Source organism: Talpa occidentalis, unplaced genomic scaffold (assembly GCF_014898055.3).
Source record: "Talpa occidentalis isolate TD23 unplaced genomic scaffold, MPIMG_talOcc4v2.1 talOcc4.7, whole genome shotgun sequence".
NCBI classification, from domain to species: Eukaryota; Metazoa; Chordata; class Mammalia; order Eulipotyphla; family Talpidae; genus Talpa; species Talpa occidentalis.
Window position 1 is genome coordinate 32,969,964 of NW_023605083.1, and position 22,573 is coordinate 32,992,536.

At 38.8% G+C, this 22,573-nt stretch overlaps 1 long non-coding RNA gene across 1 annotated transcript in view; it reads right to left on the reverse strand.

Moving 5' to 3' along the window:
- Nucleotides 1-22,573, reverse strand: part of LOC119232763 (uncharacterized) — a 411,864-nt gene that overhangs the window by 371,597 nt on the left and 17,694 nt on the right. Inside the window, exon 2 of the long non-coding RNA XR_005122197.2 lies at nt 22,274-22,346. This is a non-coding gene — a long non-coding RNA (uncharacterized LOC119232763). The remainder of the gene's footprint in view (nt 1-22,273; nt 22,347-22,573) is intronic.

Here is a 22,573-nt window from a genome sequence, read left to right on the forward strand (position 1 = left end):
AATACTATGTACAAACCTTTAGTTAGACTAAGAAGAAAAAAGGGGTAATTCAAATAAATAAATCAGAAATGAAAGAAGAAATGTAACAAATGATATTGTAGAAATACAAAGGATCATAAAACTACCATGAAAATTTACATGCAAACAAATGAGACAAGCTAGGAGAAGTGGATAAATTCTTAAAACATACAACTTACCAAGACTCAATCATGAAGAAATAAAACATCTGAACTTTTCAAACTCTTCTAGAAAGCAAGAAAGAAGGGAACACTTCCATCTCATTTTAACAGCATTACCCTGATACCAAAACCAGAAAAGGATACCACCAAGAAAAGAAAATTACAGATCGATATGCATCATGAACAAGGATGCAAAATTCTTAAACAAAATATTCGCAAATGGAAATCAACAATACATTAAAATGATCAACTTCATAATCAAGTAGGATTAATTCTGGAGATACAAATTATGGCTCAACAACTACATATTAATCAATGTGATAAAATGCATTAAAAATGAAGCATAAGAATCAAATTACAGCTTAACAAATGCAGAAAAAGCATTTAACAATTTTCACATCCATTTATGATTAAAAATTCTAAAATCAGAAAGAAGACAATGATGCTCACCCACTCTTACCACTTTGTTCAACATAGTATTGGACATCTGATTTAGAGCAATTAGAGAAGAAGGTTACAACAAGCATACAAATTGCAAAGGAAAAAGTAAAACTGTCACTATTTACAGATGACATAGAATATATACAAAATCCTAACGTCTCCATCAAAAACCATTAAAATTGTTAACAAACTCATTTAAACTGCAGGATACAAAAATAAATCAGTTACATCACAACACACCTATAATGAATATTCAAAAAAAAGATAATCCCATGTATAATTGTATCCATTGTATCACAAAGAATAAAATACCTAGAAATACATTTACCCAAGGAGGTGAAAGACTTGTGCACTGTAAGCTATAAGATGTTGATGAAAGAAACTGAAGAAGACACAAATGAATGGAACAATAGTCCATGCTCATGGATTATAAGTGTAAATATTGTTAAAATATCCATACTGCTCAAGCAATCTACAAATTCAGTGAAACCCGTATCAAAACTATACTGATATTTATCACAGAAATAGAAGAAATGATTCTAAAATTTGTAAGGAACCAACATAGGCCCCAAATTTTCAAAATTAATCTTGAGGAAAAAAGAACAAATCTGAAGGCCCCACATGCCCTGATTTCTAATTATACTATAAAGCTTAGTAATCAAAGCATCATGACATTGTTTAAAAAAACAAACAACTGGACAGTATATAAAGCCCAGAAATAAAATCATACCTACATGGTCAATGAATTTATGACAAAGGGGCAACAATATACAATGTAGAAATGACAGTCTTTTCAATAAAATGATACTGGGAAAACTGAAAATTCACACTGGTCCCCTATCATACACCATACACTAAAATCAGTTCAAAATTGATTCAAGACTTGAAATCACAAACTTCCTGGACATCAGTCTTGGCAATATATGACTCCAAAAATAAATGTAACAAAAGAAAAATAGGACTTCCCCGGTGGTGCAGCGGGTTGAGCACAGCTCTGTAAAGTTGTCTGCAGCCTCTGCAGTGCAGGTTCAATTCCAGGCCGGCCAGGGAGATACCCAGATGGCACAGCAGACCTCTCCTGTCTCGCCAGATACTCCCCTCAGCAGTGTTTTCAGCCCATCTACCTGTTCTCCTCCCCACTCTATCTCTGGTGAATTCTCTCACCTCCCTCACCTCTGACCTGTACCCCAGCTCTTATATAAATAAATAAATCTTAAAAAAACAAAACAAAACAAAAGGAAAATAAACAAGCAGGATTCTATCAAAGTACAAAATTTCTGAACAACAAAGGAAACCATCAAAAAAAAAAAAAATGAAAAGGTAAACTACCAAATGAGAGAAAATGTTTGAAAATCTTTTATCTGATTAGAAGTTAATATCTAAGATATACAAATAACTCACATAACTCAAAATAATAACAACAATAACAATAAGAATAAGAATAACAAAATAATAAGTATAATCCAATTAAAATAGGCAGGCGATTTGAACAGAAATTTTTCCAAAGAAGAGCCATAAATGGCAAACAAGTAGATGAAGATACTCAACATTACTGATCATCAGGGAAATGCAAATTAAAAACCACAATGCGATGTCACTTCAACCTATTAGCATGCTTACCATGAAGGAAACAAACAGAAAAAAATGACATCAAGGATGCAGGGAAAAGGGAAACTCTGTGCACTGTTGGTAGGAATGTAAATTGGTACAGTCTTTACAAAGATCCTCAAAAAAAAATTGAATTACCATATGATTCGGCAATTCCACTTCTGGGTATTTATGTGAAAAAAATTAAAACACTAACTCAAAAAGATACACACAATCCCCATGCCTATTACAGCATTATTTACAATAGCTGAGGCAGAGAAACAAACTAAGTGTCCACCAATGGATGAACGGATGAAGAAATTGTAGTAATATATATATATATATACAATAGAATATTAGGCAACCATAAAAAAAAAAAACAAGGAAATGTTCTCATTGTGACAACATGAATGGACCTTGCAGGCCTAATAGTGAAATAGTAAGACAAAGAAAGACAAATACAGTATGATTTCACTTATATGTGGAATCTGAAAAAAAAAAAAAAAAGAACAAATTCAGAGACACGGAGGACACATTGATGGATTGGTTGCCAGAGAGCAAGAGTGGTGCATGGGGGGTGGCAAAATTGGTAAAGGGAGTCAAAAGGCCCAAACTTCCAGTTACAAAATAAATAAGCCATGGGTATGTAATGTGCAGCATGGTGACTATAGTTAATAATACCATATTGCATATTTGAGAATTGCTAAGGGAATAAGTCTTAAAAATTCTCATCACAAGAAAAAAGAATTGTGACTATCTATAGACTTAATCACTCCACACTATACACAAATATTGAATCATTAAATTGTATAGCTGAAGCTAATAATACTGCTACATTTCAATTTTCCTCAATAAAAAATATAACACTGTGTGAATTAAACAATTTATTCGCAGGCTACCTTTAACTAGTGAGAAGCTACTTTGATAACCTCTATTTTAGGCTACAATTCAATGCAGGTTTTAGAAGATAGGCCTTCTTCATGAGTGAATGAATGAATGAATGAATGACTTGCTAACTCTTGGAAATTGCTTACCTTACTGCCAAAGTCTTCAAAACACTATTCTAACGCTTAAAATAATTAAAAATGACCATCCTATTGTTTTCAGTGGAGAGGGCTGTCCAGTAAAGCAGCTGTATACTTGCACATTGTGGACACATCCACCCCTCAACAGTAACATTTTATTTTGTCTCAGCGGCTGTTGTCTACCTATCTTTCATGGTGCAGCTCATTGCATTTTTAAAAGATGTTTTTTTCCAGGAGCTAATTGAGCTTTATCTATGTGAGTGAGCTAAAATCTGTCACTGACAGCCTGCAGAAGGCCATTTTTTCAATTGCTTGAAAGAACTAAAGAGTCAGACATGACAAACTGCAGCTCGGAATACCTGGCAGCAAGCCCATTAGTGCTGCTGTGCCACGATGCACTAATAAATTACTTAGAGAACACAGACTCGCTTTATTTCCGTCATGAAATTCACCACCCTAAAACCAAAGGAAAAGATTTGATTTTTTTTTTCTATCATAGTTTGTCAGGGCCTTTGGAAACAGAATGCATTATTTATTTTTTATAAAACATAATTGCTGGCAAAACCACTTTAGTCTATGAAAACAGCTTTCTTTTGTTTCTTGTATGATTTCTTGAGAAACAAACCTTAGGCTTTCTTTATACTCCTTACTCTCTGCCAAGAAGCAACTGTTAACATAGTGGCAACAGTAGCAAATAAAAAATCAAACCTTGCATTTCTTTCCAATCCTGTTTTATAAACTAAATCTTATTGCCTGAGCTTTCCTTATAAGCTATGAGACAATTAACTTTTTTCTAAGGGGTGAAGCAGGAGTACCCATTTTACCAGAACGTTCTTATCAACCATTGGCTTAAAGGATTAAGAATAAATTGTCAAAGGGTCTGCCAGTACCCTAGGGATTTGCTCTATTTAGTTTGGATCAAATCCCTCCATAGGCAAAGCAGGACAGATAGGATTCTAGGTCTTAAATTGATTAGTTCCTTTCTAGATAATTTTCTGAATTGACCAAGTCTGCTTTCTAATGTGCATTTCTGATTAGATAGCCCATTACTACCTCACAGATTTTGTTGTTTATCCTTGTGTGGTTTTACTTTTTGACACAGTTCTTGCCATAAATCAATGTGGCCAAAGGAAAGAAATTCTCTAATTGATAGCTTTGAAAGGGACAACATGAAATAGGAAAGAGTCCTGTCATTCCCCAAAAGAAAAGTCAATTGCAATTGCTGGATGATAGGGGTTGGAACACAAACTACCAATAGCAATCAATTTAATCCATTAAAAATCAGTTTGGGTTCTAAAGTGTGAATATGGTTTTCAGAAGCTCTGAAGTTCAATCCAAGGTAGAATGTCACTCCAATGTTTTTGAGCAAAGTAATAAGCACATAAATTCCCAAGAGATCATTGGTATAGGTAAGAATGCTCATTTGAAGGTAAGATATCTTATGACAATTGCAAATGAACTCTCATTATTATTTGCTCAGAGGCTGTAAATATCAAACTGACAGAGATGGGGAAGGTAGGGGGAGACTTGAGGTATCTTCTCCAGCTCATTCATCACTACCCATTCATTTGATGTAGTCCTTGATCACAAGGACAAGAGGGAAAGATTCTCCAGGAGTGCCGGTGTCCATCCACTTATCCCACCGACCAAACCTGGCTGAGTCATAGAATTTGTGTCTACAACCCAGGCCTGGGGCTCACTGAAGTTATTACTAGCAAGTTCAGTTTCTATGTTCTGAGATGCTCTGGGTTGAGACTGGGGTGGAAATAAGGAAATGAAAAAACATGATGCTCGTACTAGTACTTTTTTGACAGACACACATTCAGAATATGTGCCCCTTACCACTTATTTCCATCATGGACAAGCCTTTTTGGATTACTTCGACTTATCGGATATCTGCAACTTTGAGAGAACAGATCCACCTACTCTCTAGGGAAGATTGCTCACATACATTTCCCATGAAATAGAGGCCTTTGCCTCTTGCTACATGGCTCACCTTTTTCTTCACCTGAATGTCCCTGCCCTGAAAAATGCCTTCTTCCTGTACTGCATGTATGTATGTGAATTGACAGTTAAAGGAACACAATCAGAACCTAGTATTTTATGTGTTCCTCTAACATCTTAGTCTGTTCACACTTCTCCAACATCACTACAAGCTTTTCCTAAATTCGTTCCTCTAGACACTGCTCTTCTTTCAATTATGTCTTTCTGGTTGATTCATTCAGCTGATCCTTCATCAAAAATTCATTTTGGGGCCTCCCCAGTGGTGCAGCAGTTGAGCACTGGGTTGCGAAGCTGCCCACAGCCTCTGCAGCTCCAGTTCGATCCCTGGCTGCTCCCCAGCCACCGGAGGAGGGTCCCACATGGCGCACAGACCTCTCCTACCGCCTGTTGCTCCCCTCAGCAGTATACTTTGGTCCTTCTGCCTGCTCTGCTCCCCGCTCTGACTCTGGTGAACTCTCTCACCCTCCTGCAGTTCTGACTGTACCCAGTGCTTGTATAAATAAATAAAAATAAATCTTAAAAAAAATAGTCTAAAAAAAATTCATTTTGTATCTTCTTTGCATCAGATCCATGCTAGACAATGAGAATAAACAATATATTGTTTGATTCAACCACTATGTATGTGCCAGGTACTGTTTTAATATCCTAGGGATCTCACAGTCCTGCAGGGAATACAGGTAAACCAGAAGACATTTATAATAGAGAAAGTGGAGCAACAGTAAGCGCAGTGTGTTTAGGGGAGCACAGAATGGATGCTGGATCTGGGCAGACCCAGAGACAGTCACAGAGAAGAGGTTTCTTTCTTTTACTTCGGCTGAACCAAATTCATGGTCTGGGTGTTTTCCAAGTATCTGTTTAGAATGAAATAGAACATTTTACATGCAGAAAATCTTGGGAAAGAGATAGCTCTTGTTCGAAAGATACCTGATAAGCTGAAACCCACCATGTAGTTGTTGTCTTTTACCTCATATTCACCATCACTTTCATTCTCAAAAATATCACGACCTATGCCAAGATTTGTTCCTCTGGGTCCCTCTCCTGTATCACCTTCCAGCTTGGCAATATAGGGCAGAGCACTTAGAAAAATATAAAATCTCTTGGGTTGCTATCATAAACTAAATGAAGTAAAATATCCAAAGCTTATTGCATCTGCCCTATGATTAGGATTCAGAACTTATTCTATGAAAAACCTAATATGGAAATTTTGGTTCCCTTCCTTTGAACTTTGATGCCACCTGACTCTGGTCTATTATAACAGTTGAAGCAGAGGGCAGTACAAATATCAATGTACTTGTTGCAAATTTCTTATGGTTTCCTCTTCTCCCTTGGACTGATTACCTATTCCTTCTCAAGAGCCATACAGTTTAGGGACCTCAGCACTATGTAGGGATCAGGCACTTGAAAATTTAATTGTTTTTGATTGTGGTGTATCCTCTTGCTACCTCAGTGATCTCAGTCCAGTGAATTCTCTGACATTTAGTTTCCTCTTCTATAGTATGTAAATTGTAGTGAGTTGAATGTGTTCCCCCAAAAGTTAAGCCTTCATTATCACTCCCCTAAACCTGAATGTTATATGGAAAAGGGGTGGCTATTATCTTCTATGGCAAAAAAAATTGTGACTAAGTTAAGGTCATGAGAAGGGGAGCTTCTCCTGGATAATCTCCATATACTCTACACATAACTGTATGTATTATTAAAAGAGTAAGACAGTAGGAGTTTGGAGACAGACACACACATTTGTCCTAAAATAAAATTTTGAGGGTCTGAGCTAGTATATTCATTCCATCCATAGGAAATTTTTTGGCATGATAATAAACAAACAACAAAATTATTACATTATGAATGTCAAAAACACAGAGTAATTCACATGGTTTACAGGTAAGAAACTTCTCACAGGATTTCCTAGTCTCTGCTACTGATGCCTATGGCTGGTCATATTTTTCCTATGATGGGTTTTGAAAGAAACATTTTGCTCCATGATTTTGAGGTAATGAACATTCAAAACCCTTTGTAGCAACTTCTTTAGAACAAACATCTTATCCCAGTATATGTGCTTGTCAGAGTAACATTTATTTTCATGAATCTAAAATTGTAGAATTTCTTTTGTAAAACAAAGCCCTTTCTGGACTTCATGCTACCTGGAAAGCATAGTACTCCCACCCCACCGGAGAGCATGACACCCTTAGAATAAAGGTCAAAGAGTCACCAAGCAAGAGTCATCAAGCTGTCCTCATTGTATTTCTGTTAGGAATTTAGGACTTCTGAAATAAATCCATAAACTCTTTCCAGAAGAGAAGACAGGAGACCTCCATAGTTGACCAGCCATAAGCTGAAAGAAAGTACACTAGTACACTGATAATTTGAAAAAGTCAAGGGAATAACTCATCTGGTGAAAGGTGTGAAACCAAATACATATAGAGTTTCAGGAATCCTAAGGATAAAAGGATCGCAAGTTTAAAATACCAGAAACATGGGCAAAAAACATATCTATGGAAATGAGCCAAAAGGAAGAAGTTTTAAGGAAGGAGATTTGGCCTAATATCAAACCTTCTACTGCATAAAAATAAACTATTGGAAAAGAATTTAGTAAAGTATGAAAATAGAAAGATGTGTCTGAAGTAGTAAAAACTGCATAGCATCAATCAACATTCTATTTAATAATAAGACAATAGAGGCATATTAAATCAGAAATAAAACAATGATACTTATTGTTGACCTCATTGTCACATTATTCTGTAAATTCTAGAGATTAAGCTATGACAAGTAACAGAAATAAGGTGTAAAATAATTGGAAAGGAGATGACAAATAAGTCATTACTTGCAATGGATAGTATGTATTCTTTTACTCAGAAATCCCAAGCCAATCACCTGAAAATATATTTAAGGTAATAATAGTTTAGGAAAATGGCCAAAAGAAAAAAAATCTAGAAATTTAATAGTTTGCCTACATATAAGTAGCAATGGATTAGAATATATTATAGAAAATGATCCCATTAATAATGAAATGACCAATAGCAGTTTTTAGTAATATGCCTAACCATTTGATGTGCTAAGTGCAAGAACTTGCAAGCAGAATTCATCTGATTCTCTAACATCTCATAATTGCAATGAGAGCCATGCTTAGGCTGGGCTGTGCTCCAGGAGAGAACCCCTTTTGCCCCATATCAATTTACTTACCTATATGAGGAAGGAGCACCAACTGATTGTAAATTGAATACCAACTGATTATGATATGATATGAAGGAGACTTATTAGCAGAAGCAGAGGTTAAGGCATGCCAGACTCAGTCAGGAGATCTTGAAAATCAACACTGTCTTTATCAGCCAGAGATATTTCTGTCCTATTGTTGGGCACCACAGACCTGCTGATACTTCACAGCAAAGCCTCCAGAAAGAAAAGTGAGAGTTCCTCTGAGACCACATAGGGACAAAACTTTCATCCCTCCTCACAAGTGAGCTGTGAATCTTTTTTTTTTTTTTTAAGATTTATTTATTTATACAAGCACTGGGTACAGTCAGAAGTGAGGGAGGGTGAGAGAATTCACCAGAGCCAGAGCGGGGAGCAGAACAGGCAGAATGACGAAATACACTGCTGAGGGGAGCAGCGGGCGAGACAGGAGAGGTCCGTCGGGCCATGGGGGACCCTTGCTGGTGGCCAGGGATAAAACCGGCGTTGCAGAGGCTGTGGGCAGTTTCACAGCCCAGCGCTCAATCTCTGTGCCACCATGGAGGCCCTGAGCTGTGAATCTTGCACAACTATTATCTGTGTGGTATTAAAGAGTATTTCAGTAAGTATATTCATTCCATTTATTCATTCATTCATTGAAAAAAATATTTGTGTAGGGCCTCCCCTCGTGGCCCAGCAGTTAAGCGCTGGGCTGTGAAGCTGCCCGCAGCCTCTGAAGCGCTGGTCGATCCCCGCCGCCAGGCGAGGGTCCCACATGGTACGCAGACCTCTCCTGCCGCCCGCTGCTCCCCTCAGCAGTGTACTTCATCGGTCTGCCTGCTCTGCTCTCCCCTCTGGCTCTGGTGGAGTCTCTCACCTTCCCGTGCTTCTCACTATACCCAGTGCTTGTATAAATTAATTAATTAATTAATTAATTAATAGATCTTTAAAAAAAGAAAAATATTTTTGGAGACTCTATTGGGCTGATGGTGACAGTAGCGTCAGGTGATAGAAGTTTCACAAGGATCAGGTATACAGTGGAGAACTCTCATGCAGCTTGCAGTCAAGTGGGAAGGATAGTCAATATCAAGTCTATGAATAAATAAATCTTTAAATTATGGCAGGGAATAAAAGTTCAATAAATGGTATGTTAAAGAATTACCCAGGGGGGGCTTCCCTGGTTGCGCAGTGGTTGAGCGCTGGGTTGCGAAGCTGCCCGCAGCCTATGCAACACCGGTTCGATCCCCGGCTGCTCCCCGGCCACTGGAGGAGGGTCCCACATGGCGCGCAGACCTCTCCTGCCACCCGCTGCTCCCCTCAGCAGTGGACTTCGGTCCTTCTGCCTGCTCTGCTCCCCGCTCTGGCTCTGGTGAATTCTCTTACCCTCCTGTGCTTCTGACTGTACCCAGTGCTTGTATAAATAAATAAATAAATCTTTAAAAAAAAAAAAAAAGAATTACCCAGGGGAGTGAATTCTCTTACCCTCCTGTGCTTCTGACTGTACCCAGTGCTTGTATAAACAAATAAATAAATCTTTAAAAAAAAAAAAAAGAATTACCCAGGGGATGGGACATGAGGTGAGCTGCTTTAGAAAGACTTGGTCAAACAATGACAGTAAGAGAAGGTAACATCTCTTACAATACCGGATGGTCTCACTCATAGCAGGAATCTAGAAAACTTAAATAAGGGAGCAGGAAAATGAATAACTATAAGAAAGTGAAAATCAAAATCAACAAACAACTATGTGAGCCAGAGACTCTATAGGTGGTGGGGGGCGGGGAGGGGAGAGATGGGGGTCAAAATAAGGGGATTGCAATTGTATGGGGAATATAAAAATAAAATTTATTAAAAAAAAAGAGAAGGTAACATCTTATAGTACTCGAAGTATCAGAAGTAGTCAAATTGCCCAAACACCCAGAAAAACAGTATTTCAGAGAGAAGACACAACATGGACAAAGATCCTGAGTTTAAAAAGGTTGAATGTGTTCCAAAAACAGGAAAGACCATTTCATTAGAGATTGATGTGCAAGAGTAGTGCAAGAAGCAGCTGGAGAGGAAAGTGAGTGTAGCCTTGGAGACCATATTAAACACTTTGAATTTTATCTGAAGTGCAATGTGAAGTCTTTGTTGGATAATAGACAAAGATTTATCAGGTTTTAAAAATTACTTTGGATCAGAGACCATTAAGCACAGTATCAATAGAGCACAGGAGAGAAATGATCATTGTTCAAAGTGCTTGCATAGGAGAGAGAGTGTGGAGGATAGATTCTAGTGAGATATATATATATATATATATATATATATATATATATATATATGTATTGCAAGGTGAAAGAAAAAGAGATGACAGAAGACTTTCAGGTTTTTTACTTGAACAACACAGGTCTTGGTGAGATGGCTAAGAGTGGACAAGGAAGAGTTTAGGAAAGAGGAGCTCAAGAGTTCAGTTTTTAACATAATAAATGGAGATAGCTAAAAGGAGCTGTCGAGAAGGCAGTCAGCTATTAGAGCCTGAACTCCAGGGAGGATATAAAACATATCCAAGTTAGAAAAGAATTAGTAGAGCTACCAGCATTGCTAGATAACATGATAACATTTATAGAAAATCTCAAACTCCAATAAAAATATCAGAAATAGGGCTCCCGGTGGCGCAGCGGTTGAGCGCTGGGTTGTGAAGCTGCCCGCGGCCTCTGCGGCGCCGGTTCGATCCCCGGCTGCTCCCCGGCCACCGGAGGAGGATCCCACATGGCGCGCAGACCTCTCCTGCCGCCCGCTGCTCCCCTCAGCAGTGTACTTCAGCCCTTCTGCCTGCTCTGCTCCCCGCTCTGGCTCTGGTGAATTCTCTCACCCTCCCGCGCTTCTGACTGTACCCAGTGCTTGTATAAACAAAACAAACAAATATAATAAATAAATAAATAAAAACATGCCTCTATTAAAAAAAAAAAAAAAAAAAAATATCAGAAATAATAAACACAGCAAAGTGGCAGGTAACAAATACAAAAAAATTACTGTGTTTCTATATACAAATAACAACTAGGAGAAAGAAAAATCAGAAAAACAATCCCACTTACAATTGCATGAAAAAATAATCAGATATCTTCAAATAGATTTAACCAAAATAGTGAAAGACATCTATATAGAAAACTAAAAGACATTGTTGAAAGAAATAGAAGACACAAAGAAAGGTAACGCTATTCCATGTTCATGGATTAAAATATTGAACATTGCTAAAAGAACTGTATTACCTAAAACAATATACAAATTCAGTATAATCCTTATCAAAATCTTCCCATTCTTCACAGAAATAGAACCAAAAAAAATCATGATTATTTTTGGAATTATAAAAGACTCCCATGTATAAGAAACATTTCTGAGAAAAAGAACAAAAATGGAGGTAGTGTGCCCTCTAACTTCAAACTATACTCTAAAGAATTCATAATTAAAACAGCATGATATTGGAATAAAAATAGGACATAGATCAATGGAACAGAATTGAGAGCCCAGAAAGAAGTCTTATACAAGAGAGCCCACCCAAAGGACTCCCCTGATTAAACCCCTTTGTATCTCTTCTAGAGGAGAGAGGAGAATGACTTCAGCCTGACACACCAAGATCCAGCTTCCTGCTGAGCAGAAAAGACAGGGAGAGGGCAAGGTAGGAGATAGTGCAGCAACCTGAAGATTCTGGAGAACAGCAGTGGCTCTGAGACTGCTTTGTTTTTGCCTTGTGCTTTGCTTAAGAGCATGTAGATAGTGATGCGCCTTCTGGCCACAATTATTATTAACCATTTGATATTACTTTATTGACTATTAATCCCAATGCTTGATGCTGGGCATTTAAAATAGGTTCTAACAAGCTTAACAAATATGTGTTTAGCATTACCTCGTTGTAATTGTGTCATGTATTAGCATTACCTAGTTGTAAATGTGAAGGTGACCAAATCAACATAAATGGATCCACTCTCTGGGTTCCAGTGTCTACCAGACTGGAACTAGAGATCCAAATATCTAGAAATCCCAAATACAAAAGATGCTCCCCTGTCTCGAGGAGCTTACATCCTAGTGGCAGAGTATTTAAACATGCCAAAAGAGAGATACTGTCATCTCCTGCTCATTCTTCCCCCAAGGTCTATGTGCCTCCAGTCAGAATATTCCTTGGCACCAAGCCTGGTATTAATTATATGTTTATAATTTCAAACCCTGAAACTGGAAAGATAGTTAATTTAGTATCTGCCTCCCCACTGTGCCCTGGGAGGTTCAGATTCCATAAGAGCACAAAAAAAAATCTATATTTAAAATAAAAATCCCCTGAAGGGTTTCGTGTGATCACCCTGGCTACCACAGTCTGGCTCCCCACCCCCCCTTACACTCTCTCCATCCCCAAAGTCCTGACTATTCCTGCTAGTTATTGAACTACCAGCCTCAGGGCCTGAAAATGATAACCATGGCCCTGACACAAAGCTCTGTTCACAAAGACTGTTCAAAGCCATGGAATGTTCTGACTCTTTCATAATTGTAATAGATATTGAAATGAAGCACATTCTCTTCTCTCCACAGGGAGAGTGTTTTCCTTTTTCCCCTTCAGTTCAAAGATTCCTCCTAGTACTCAGAGAGCATAATAATTTGCTTTCCTCTCCTATTTATGCATGCTTGTGGACACAGACTCCTCTGTTTTTGTCCTATTTCAATAAAAATTATTGACACAAACTTTACAATGAATGGCTCTGATATAACTGATTGTTCTCCCGTTGAGTAATAATACTCATAAAAAGAAATGGAAGGCACAAGAAGAATCAGAGAGTGGGCAGAAATTGGAATCGTAGAGGGAGACTGTTTAGCATTTATAACTTCCATAAACTTAACCTTGTATTTGTGTCAGCTACTTTATAGTTTTCCAATTTACTTTTTAATTGAGTCCTTTTTTTCAGCCATGTTTGGAAGATATAATTCTAAGTCGTCTTTCAAAACCACACCACTTTAGTTCAGTTCAATTGATTGTTCCTGGTATTTATTATTCTTGTGCCCACCATACATCACTTTCCATTTGGCCAACTACAAATGCAATTTACCATGCATCAAGCCACTTACACAGCAGATCTGCATTAGTTAATATTTTATTGGGAGTGATCTTATGCGTGTTTGCTGTTAGCCCTGATCACTGCCACCTACTATATTGTTTAAGTTATAAAGACAAAGGGAGTGACTTAAGTGAACTTATTTACTTCCTGGCTGTATAGTTTGACTGGGTGATGTGAGGTTGTTGTTAGAGGCTCATAAATATGAGTTAATAGAAACAACTTTGGTCCCAGACTCTGCAGAAATGTAAAGGTTGTCCTTTGGCCTCCATTTTCAGTGTGGTCTCCTGAAAAGATCCTAGGGTTATGAGATGTGGTTCTGGCTCTGCTAAGAACACACTTTCTAAGACCTTTGGCTTTTTTCTCTAAATATTTTTTTGTTTGATTCTGGAATTACCAGGGAATGCTTCCTAAAGAATAGTTAGACTGACATTTTTTGAAAAAGTGAATCAAGAAGAACTGGTCAATCCACAAAAAGGGAGCTCAAGGAATAGCAGGAAGGGAGTGATATGGAGGATAAGGTAGGGAACCTTAAAAATCCAGGACAGGGCCATTCAAGAAGTCAGAAGATGAGCAGGCAAATAGGAAGAGGTTTTACTTAGATGGACAAGTATTTATCTCTGCTTAAAGAGAATACAGATCTGTTCAACTTGGATATAATCTATATTCTCATTGAGAAACAAGATGAAAATTAAATGGGAAGGAATTTTCATTTAGTATTTAGCTGGGTGCTAAGGATACATTGATGAATACAGGAAACACACTCCCTCCCCGCCTCTTACAGTCAGACTTTAAAAATACAGGATGATAAACACACAATATTTTCCTGGTTTTTAGTGCTGTTGAAATGAGATCAGTTCTGAAGTCTGGCAAGACAGTGGCAAAATGAAGGTGCCAGGGTCACCTGTTCCAGTCACTCTCAAGTAAACTGCTGGGAAAAAAAACCAAGTAACGCCTGAGGGAAAAGCAGACCAAAGGACACACTAGGAGCATTAGTCTGGCAGAAATCGGTAGAAAAAAAGCTGTAAGTGAACTTTGTTTATCGTGATAATGGGGCGGCACAGGTCACAAGAGGGAGGTCAGGTGCTATGCTGAGTCCCTACAGCTACTCGGCACAGACTCGGGCACAGAAACATCGGGGTTCCTAAGACCCTGCACCAGTTTACGGGCTCTCTAGCAAGCACCCAGGACTAAGGGAATATTATTGGAGAGCTGCAAGGGTAGGGGACAGAGCAAGGACTACTGACTTAAACCTGAAGTTCGTAATTGTGCAAGGACTACTGGTTTGAACTTGAAGTTCTTAATAGAGAACAACAGTACCCTGAATTGTGTCAGAGTACAGGGTTCCTTTTTTTTAAAGATTTATTTCATTTATACAAGAGCTGGGGCACAGCCCAGATGTACAGGAAGGTGAGCGGATTCACCAGAGACACAGTAGGGAACAGAACAGGCAGACTGGCTGAAAGCACTGCCGAGGGGAGTAGCAGGCAAGACAGGAGAGGTCTGCCTTGCCATGTGGGTTGCTTTGAGGCCGGCGGGGATTTAACCAGCACTGCAGAGGCTTCAGACAGCTTCACAGTGCTGCGCTCAACCGCCTGTGCCACCAGGGAGGCCCCTGAGTACTAGGTTTCTTATAGAGAGGCTACTACCTGAGCCCAGGCTGAGATACCCAAACACCTGCCACTCCCCAACCCAGGGCTAAAACCAAAATAAAGAAATGCTTGAACAAACTAGAACTCAAGCACCTACCAATGAGGGGAGCAAACACACCAGAAAAAGACTTTGCTGGAAAAGAAAAGAGAACAACTGTCCTCTGCCTCCAGCCTGTGACCCTATGTCAGCTACAGTCCATGTCCAGGGCTTCAGCTCATGCTTAAAAATAAGCTAGAGCAGAAGTGGATTCTAGACTAGAAAAACAAACACTACGACTGGGGAGCTCAACTCTGAATCCCCCACCACAAAACACCGGTACCCCAAAATACTACTCAAATTCCTGAGTAGACTGGGGGAGAGATATTTGGGTGCTCTGGTCCCATCTTACACTTACTTCTCCTCACAGGTTCTAGTGCTCAGATTAGATCAACAGGGACACAGACAAGAGGAAACAGCCTTTGCTGATTTCTTTGTGTGCTCACATCTGTTCCTAGTGGCTGAGTGTGCCGGGCGGGGCGGTACTTAGAGGGATCCAGATGCTGAGGGGGAGGAGCTGGGCTGGCACTGGCTTGTGTCTGTGGCAGCCCCGTAGGTCTCATTTGATGGTGGGAATGGAACTGGGGAGTCCCTGTGCTTTCAGTACACCTCACAAAGTAAGGACCACTCCAGTGGGTGGAAGGGGAAGGCAGGTCAGAATGCCTGCTCTGCTATTATCTTTACCAGGGACCAGCTCCTCAGCTCCTCCACAAGGCTTTCCCAAACTCTTTCAAGGGAGTATGGCTCCACACTCTTCCCCTCACGTGGGCCTTTGGCTGAGCTGACTGTCCTGCACAGTGTTCCCTATTCCAGACCACAAGCCACAGAATCCTCTCTCCACCCCACTCCTGTTCAGTGTAGTATGGATCTCCTCAGCATCAACCCTGTTGAAGTCTGTACTGGTCTCTACTGACGAAGGAACAATCAGTCCCACTATTGTTCCCGGGGACTATCTGTCTGAGCACTGCTCCAAGAGTCATAGCCTGTGGGGACCAGGCCCTGCAGCTGCCTCTGCCATGACCTGTCATGTCTGTTCCTCTTGGCAGGGCCTGCTCCACTGCTTGCCAGGACCGATCAGGTCTGGGTTTCTTCCAGGACCCTCGCTGGGGCCTGGGAATGGAGGGCACTGCAAGGGTCCCGCTTCCCAGTTCAGTCTGGGGCTCGCTGAGGTCTGCCAGGGCCTATTGTGTGAATGTTGCTCGCAGGACCCTCCCTGAAGCTTGCTAAGGCCTGTGGGTCTGCTTCCAGGTCCCAGGACTCACTGATGTCTGCCGAGGGCTACTGCTGCTGCTCTGGAATTTGCAGGTGTCTGCTCCAGGGTCTGTGGCAACTCCTCACAGAAACAGCAAGTTTCTTAGGCTTAGGCGTGGAGAAAAAAAAACTTATTACACTTTTGGTGGGAATGTGAACTGGTACAACCGTTATGGAAAGTAACCTGGATTTACCTTAGAAAACTATTATGTTTAGCACTTGAATTGGGTGTATGTATGACTTTGCTTTGTAAATTTCCAGTATTTGTTTTTGTTTGTTTGTTTTGTTTTTGTTTTTCCCCTCCACCCTTCCTGTACTCCACTGGTATTTATTTTTATGGATCTGATTGGAAACAGACCTAGAAGGTGAATGAACGGTTTGAATAAAATCCCTGAAAGCTGAGAGATTGGTCAAACAGCACCTTCCCAGTGGCCATACCTATTTAGTAGCAGTTATATTAAAACCTCAAAAGAATTAGCATTTTCTAACTGGAAGAAGCAGACCCATCTCATTTCTTTTTCCAACACACTAACTAAAAACATTCAACTTTTCAACCTGCTTTTGTTCTTAATTACTATAAAATTAAATATATTAAAGGTGAATATTTATGTGACGATGTCTCTAGTTTCTTTTTGAATGGGCAAAGTCCCATTTAGAATTATTAATTATTCCTCTATGCCCACAGCATTTTCCACATATAACTATTATAGAGATTATCTGGCTGTATTGCTTCTACTATCTCCTTGAGGAAAATAATCATATCATACTTGTTTTTGTGTCACCGGCACCTAATGCAATTACCAAGCACCTATTTGATAAAAACAATGGAAACCACTGGAGACACTGAGGTGAGTCTTCCCCATAGCTCATAAACAAGTGGGGCAGGCATATTTATAAATAAATTAAATAAAGGCAATTATGTGTTATAGATGATATCATTTAGCATGCCTTAAGCGCAAATAACAGAAAAGTCAACTCAACCAAGTTTAAAAATAATTTTTTTCACCATTTCCATCTTTATTTTCCTTTCCAACTTCCCTTGCATTCCCATATTCCTTCACCTGACACGCTGGGACAAAGATGCTGGCATCTGAGGAAACATGAAGCATGGACGGGGCAGAAGGAAGTGATGGCTGGAGGGCTTGGAAATTGATGAATGAATGACAGAGCAAATAAGTAAATAGACTGTGGCTCCTAAGAGCAGTTTCTCACTATCTAAGAAGATATTCTATAGCATGAAAAAGAAGAGGCTAGAAAAAAAACTGCAATAATAGACTGGGATTTTTAGCTTCAGTATAAACTATAGGCCTCCTTATATACATATTCAGATAAATATGGAATTGATATAGGTAGGTGTGTGTGTGTTCATACATAGCTAATCTATCTATCTATCTATCTATCTATCTATCTATCTATCTATCTATCTATCTATCTATATACTTTTCCTAACTCTGTCTTCCGAGCAGGTCTAGAAGCAGGAATACCCTGGTAGAAGTGATCATATTGGTAGTTTCTAAATTCCATTCCCCTCTGAGTCTGACCATGAGAAAACATCAGGCAGACCCCAATTATGGTGATGGGAGATCTACAGGGACTACATGTGAAGGGAAAAATCAAATACTGTCCCAAAATTAACAACAAAGTCAAAAAGTAAATAAATCAATTTAATTTTAAAAGCCATACTATAAAATGAAAGATCTATATTCTTTAAGACTATCAAGGTTAGGAGACAGAAAAAGTCTGAGGAAGTATTCCAAGTTGAAGGAGACTGATAAGATGTGACAACTAAATGCAAACCTGTTCTTGGATAAGATCTTGGACCAGAAAAGAACAAGAAGCATTATTGGGGCAATTGATGTTTACTTAAGTTTGCTCTTACTAAGTGCCTCTGACTTATTATCTATAGAGTCAAAACCCTAAGACTATGAAAATTAACTATTTTTAAAAGATTTATTTATGCATACAAGAACTGGGGTATAGGCCAGAGGTGTGGGGGGTGAGAGGATTCACCAGAGACAGACTGGGGAACAGAACAGACAGATTAACTGAAATACACTGCTGCAGGGAGCAGTGGACTAGACAGGAGAGGTCTGCTGCGCCATGCAGGATGCTCCCTAGAGGGGGATCAAACTCATTCTAGTGGATGCAGATAGTTTCATAGGTTGTGTCTTAATTACTTGTGCCACCAGGGAGACCCAAAAATTAACTATTTTTTTTAAAGTTTTTTATTTATTTGTTTGTTTGTTTATACATGCACTGGGTACAGTCAGAAGCGCGGGAGGGTGAGAGAATTCACCAGAGCCAGAGCGGGGAGCAGAGCAGGCAGAAGGACCGAAGTACACTGCTGAGGGGAGCAGCGGGCGGCAGGAGAGGTCTGCGCGCCATGTGGGACCCTCCTCCGGTGGCCGGGAGCAGCCGGGGATCGAACCGGCGCTGCAGAGGCCGCGGGCAGCTTCGCAACCCAGCGCTCAACCGCTGCGCCACCGGGGAGGCCCAAAATTAACTATTTTTAATACTTCCAGAAGTCTAGTTATAAAACATTCATTTTCCCCCCAAATGCTTTGTTGCATTCCTATAGATAAATAACCAATAAAGGATTTTTAATTAGCATAACATCTGAATTCAAAAACCTATTTCTTTGAACATTTTACCATTTTAATTGAATAGACCACCATTTGGGCAGGCCCTAATCCAATGATTAGGTATCTTTGTAAGAGGAGGAAATTTGGATACAGATACAAACAGAGGGAAGAGGACATGAAGACATAGAGAGGAGACAACCATCTATAAGCCAAGGAGAGAGAGTGGAAGAAATTGTTCCCTCAAAATCTTCCAAAGGAACTAAGCTTACTAGCTTACTGATCTGGGACTTGGTACTTCTATAAATTGTGAGAAAATAAATTTATGTTGTTTAAGCCAACCAGTCTGTAACATTTTACTACAGCAGTCCTAACAACGTAATACAGATATTAGGTCTGACCATCATACACTGTAAATTGATATAACCACACTATGTAACAGTATGGAGCCTTCCCACGTAGTAGAATTACTACGTGATCAGCAAGAGCACTTTCGGGTAACTCTCTGAAGAATATGAAATCATTAACTCAAACGGTTATATGCACCAAAATGTTTACTGGAGCATATTTACAATAGCCAAGCTATGGAAGTGGCCTCAGTGACGATGTTGTATAAACACACAACGAAATACTATGCAACTATAAAAAAGATAAAATTTTGTCATTTGCAGCAAAATGAAAGGAACTTGCGAGGGATATGAAGCACAGTAAGTCAGAAGTAGAAAGATAAATATTGGATAATTTCACCTATGTGTGCAAAATAAGGGGAAAAGCAAATGACAGACAAAACAGAAATAAGCCAGTGCATTTTGACAATAGGATTAAGATTACCAAGGTAGAAAGGGAGTTGGGGACAGCACAGAGAGAATTTCAAAGAAAGTTTGAATCATGTCAAACTAAATTCAGTTTTCTTTGGTCTTTCTTCCATTGGCAAGTAAAAGATAAACCTTTGAGTCTCAGTGGATTCACATTTTTTGCCAGTTTCTTTTTTTGCCATTTTTGCCAATGAATACTGAGAGAAAAATGGAATTTTTCACAAAAATTTTGTATCTGGTTCACAGGCACAAAGGATTCTAAATCTAAAATTTATATAGAGAATATCATCTTTTTAACCACCCCACCTCTACCATGAAAACAAAAAGTCACAGTGTCCCAGACAGATTGTTGGCTCAACCCTAAGTAGCCGTCTGTATTTTCAAACAAAACACTAAGACTCTCAGTGAATAAAAACGGTCTACCTTATTATTTTCAACAAAAAGCTCTGCAAAAAAGTCAAACATAACAAAGGAATGATATACCCTCAAAAAGGGATTCAAATCTCCATCCCTGACAAAGAGAAAAACAAATTAAAACCTCAAATCAACAGCTACGCTCACGTAGCTGACCCATGAGAGAAGATCTGAGCTTTGTTCAGGGCACTCCTCTCACATTCCATGGCATGAATGAACCAAATTATTAATGAATGAAATAAATACCATGAAATGAAAAAGGAAGGGATTTCCTTCATACTCTGTTAAGAGAATGAAAATACTCATCATTGTCCAGTTTCCTGGGAACCAACTTATTTTTCTCCATCCAAGTCCATCCTTAATTTCCTCTTTTTCTCAGTTTGCATCACTTCTATTTACTCAATCACCCCATATTTCCCATTTTTTCTCTAGCAGGCATCATTCACTGTTATTTCCCTGTTGCTATAAGGATGACACACCCTGTTCTGATTTGAAATGCTCTGTTTTGTGAATTCAAAATGACAGAAAAACTACCCACACCTAAAGCAGCAGTGTTCACAGTGTGGTGGGTAGACCAGCGGAGGCATACAGTTCATTTTAGGGGGGTTACAAATTAATTTTTTAATTTTAATAGATCTTTATTTAAATGTACCTTAGAATAAAATAGAACTGGCACATCAAATCTTTAAGTTCTGACAAAATGAACATATGGAGAGAAAAATTAGAGGCTCAAGAGAGTCTTCCAGATAACCTTGAAATCAAACCACATTAGATTTTATAAACTTACGCGCTTTTTCTGACACACTCAGTCACTGAAATAGTTCAGGTCCCCTTGATATAAAGCCCCAAAGTAACTTGGACCTCTCCTTTACAGCACTTAGCCCAATTATAACTCATTCTTTGTATAACTGTTTGTCAAATAGTCATCCTTATTACCAGACTGTTAGCTCTGAAGATGGTCCCATGACTTCTTGTTTGCTACTATATCTTCAGCTCTTAGCACACTCTCTGGAACAGATTCGCTTTGTGTAAGTATTTGTGGGATCAATGCATGGAGAAATGAATGGGCACACAAAACTAGCCCTTCTTTTCTAATATTTCTGAACAAAAGATGAAAACCATAACCTGAGAATTAGGTTTTTACCCCCAGCAAAAAAAAAAAGACGAGAGTGAGTTCAGTGGGTTCAAGGTTGCAAGATAGCAGTCTGAGCCTTTACCCTGCCAAGAACTAACTAGTTGAGTGACTGGTTTTTAATCCCTCAAAACACTCCCTTTTTAATGGCCTTGCTTCCCAAATGCAGAACAAACAAATATTCTCTAAAATGTCCCTATTCTGGGTGCATTTTCATCAACATAGTTCAAGAAATTTTTTATTTGATTTATTGTTTTCTTTTTAGTCTATCTCTATTAGATAATGAATACTAACTATAAATTTATTGCAGTAAACATTTCACAATGTATGTAAGTCAAACCATTATGTGATAAAATGTAAACTTATACAGTGACATATGTCAATTATATCTCAATAAAATGGAGGAGTGGTAACTGAAGGTCTGGAAAACTCAAAAAAGTCCAAGAAAAGTTTCCTTAAGAGCATTTCTTTCTTTTCATACCCCTCTGTATGCATGTAATCAATAACTATCATTTGGGATTAAAGATTCACTCCAACATTGTCATGATCAGTGGTGAAGATGTCAAGCATCTGAAGAGGGGTGAACTTATACCTCTGAACTACATACAGTGTTGTGAACCAATGTTACCTCAATAAAATAAAATAAATATTATAATATAATACATATTAGTGTAACTATTTATTACATATATATGTATATATGAATATGCATGTTTATATGTTTATATATATAAACATGTTTATATATATATGAATATGTAAAGTCCTATGAAAATGCTGGTAAGAATATACATATGGAACAGTTGTGAAGGAAAGCAATATTATTGCATGAATAAAAGCTGAATTTATACTATGATGAGTTCATACATCTCGAATCTCCTTTTTAGTGTAGCGATCCTGCCCCTGCTAAGGGATTTTACCTGCTGTCACATGTGAAGCAAAGAGACTTCATCCTCTTCTGAGCAAGATGGAGTCACACAGACTGGATTTACCCTTCCATTAAAAAAAGAGAAGAAAATATGGTTTTCAGACATTGCACATCAGGCAGCATAGGACAGTGATCCTTGAGAAAGAGAAACAAATAAGGTGAGCCCTATCGGTACCTCACCTTATTGCCTTGAGAGTTTTCAGCCTGCTGTAAAGGAAGGAAAACTCAGAAAGTGCCAGTGTTCTTTTTGGGTTTGCTAGCTTTGCAATCTTGGGAGTTCCCAAGGTGAAAT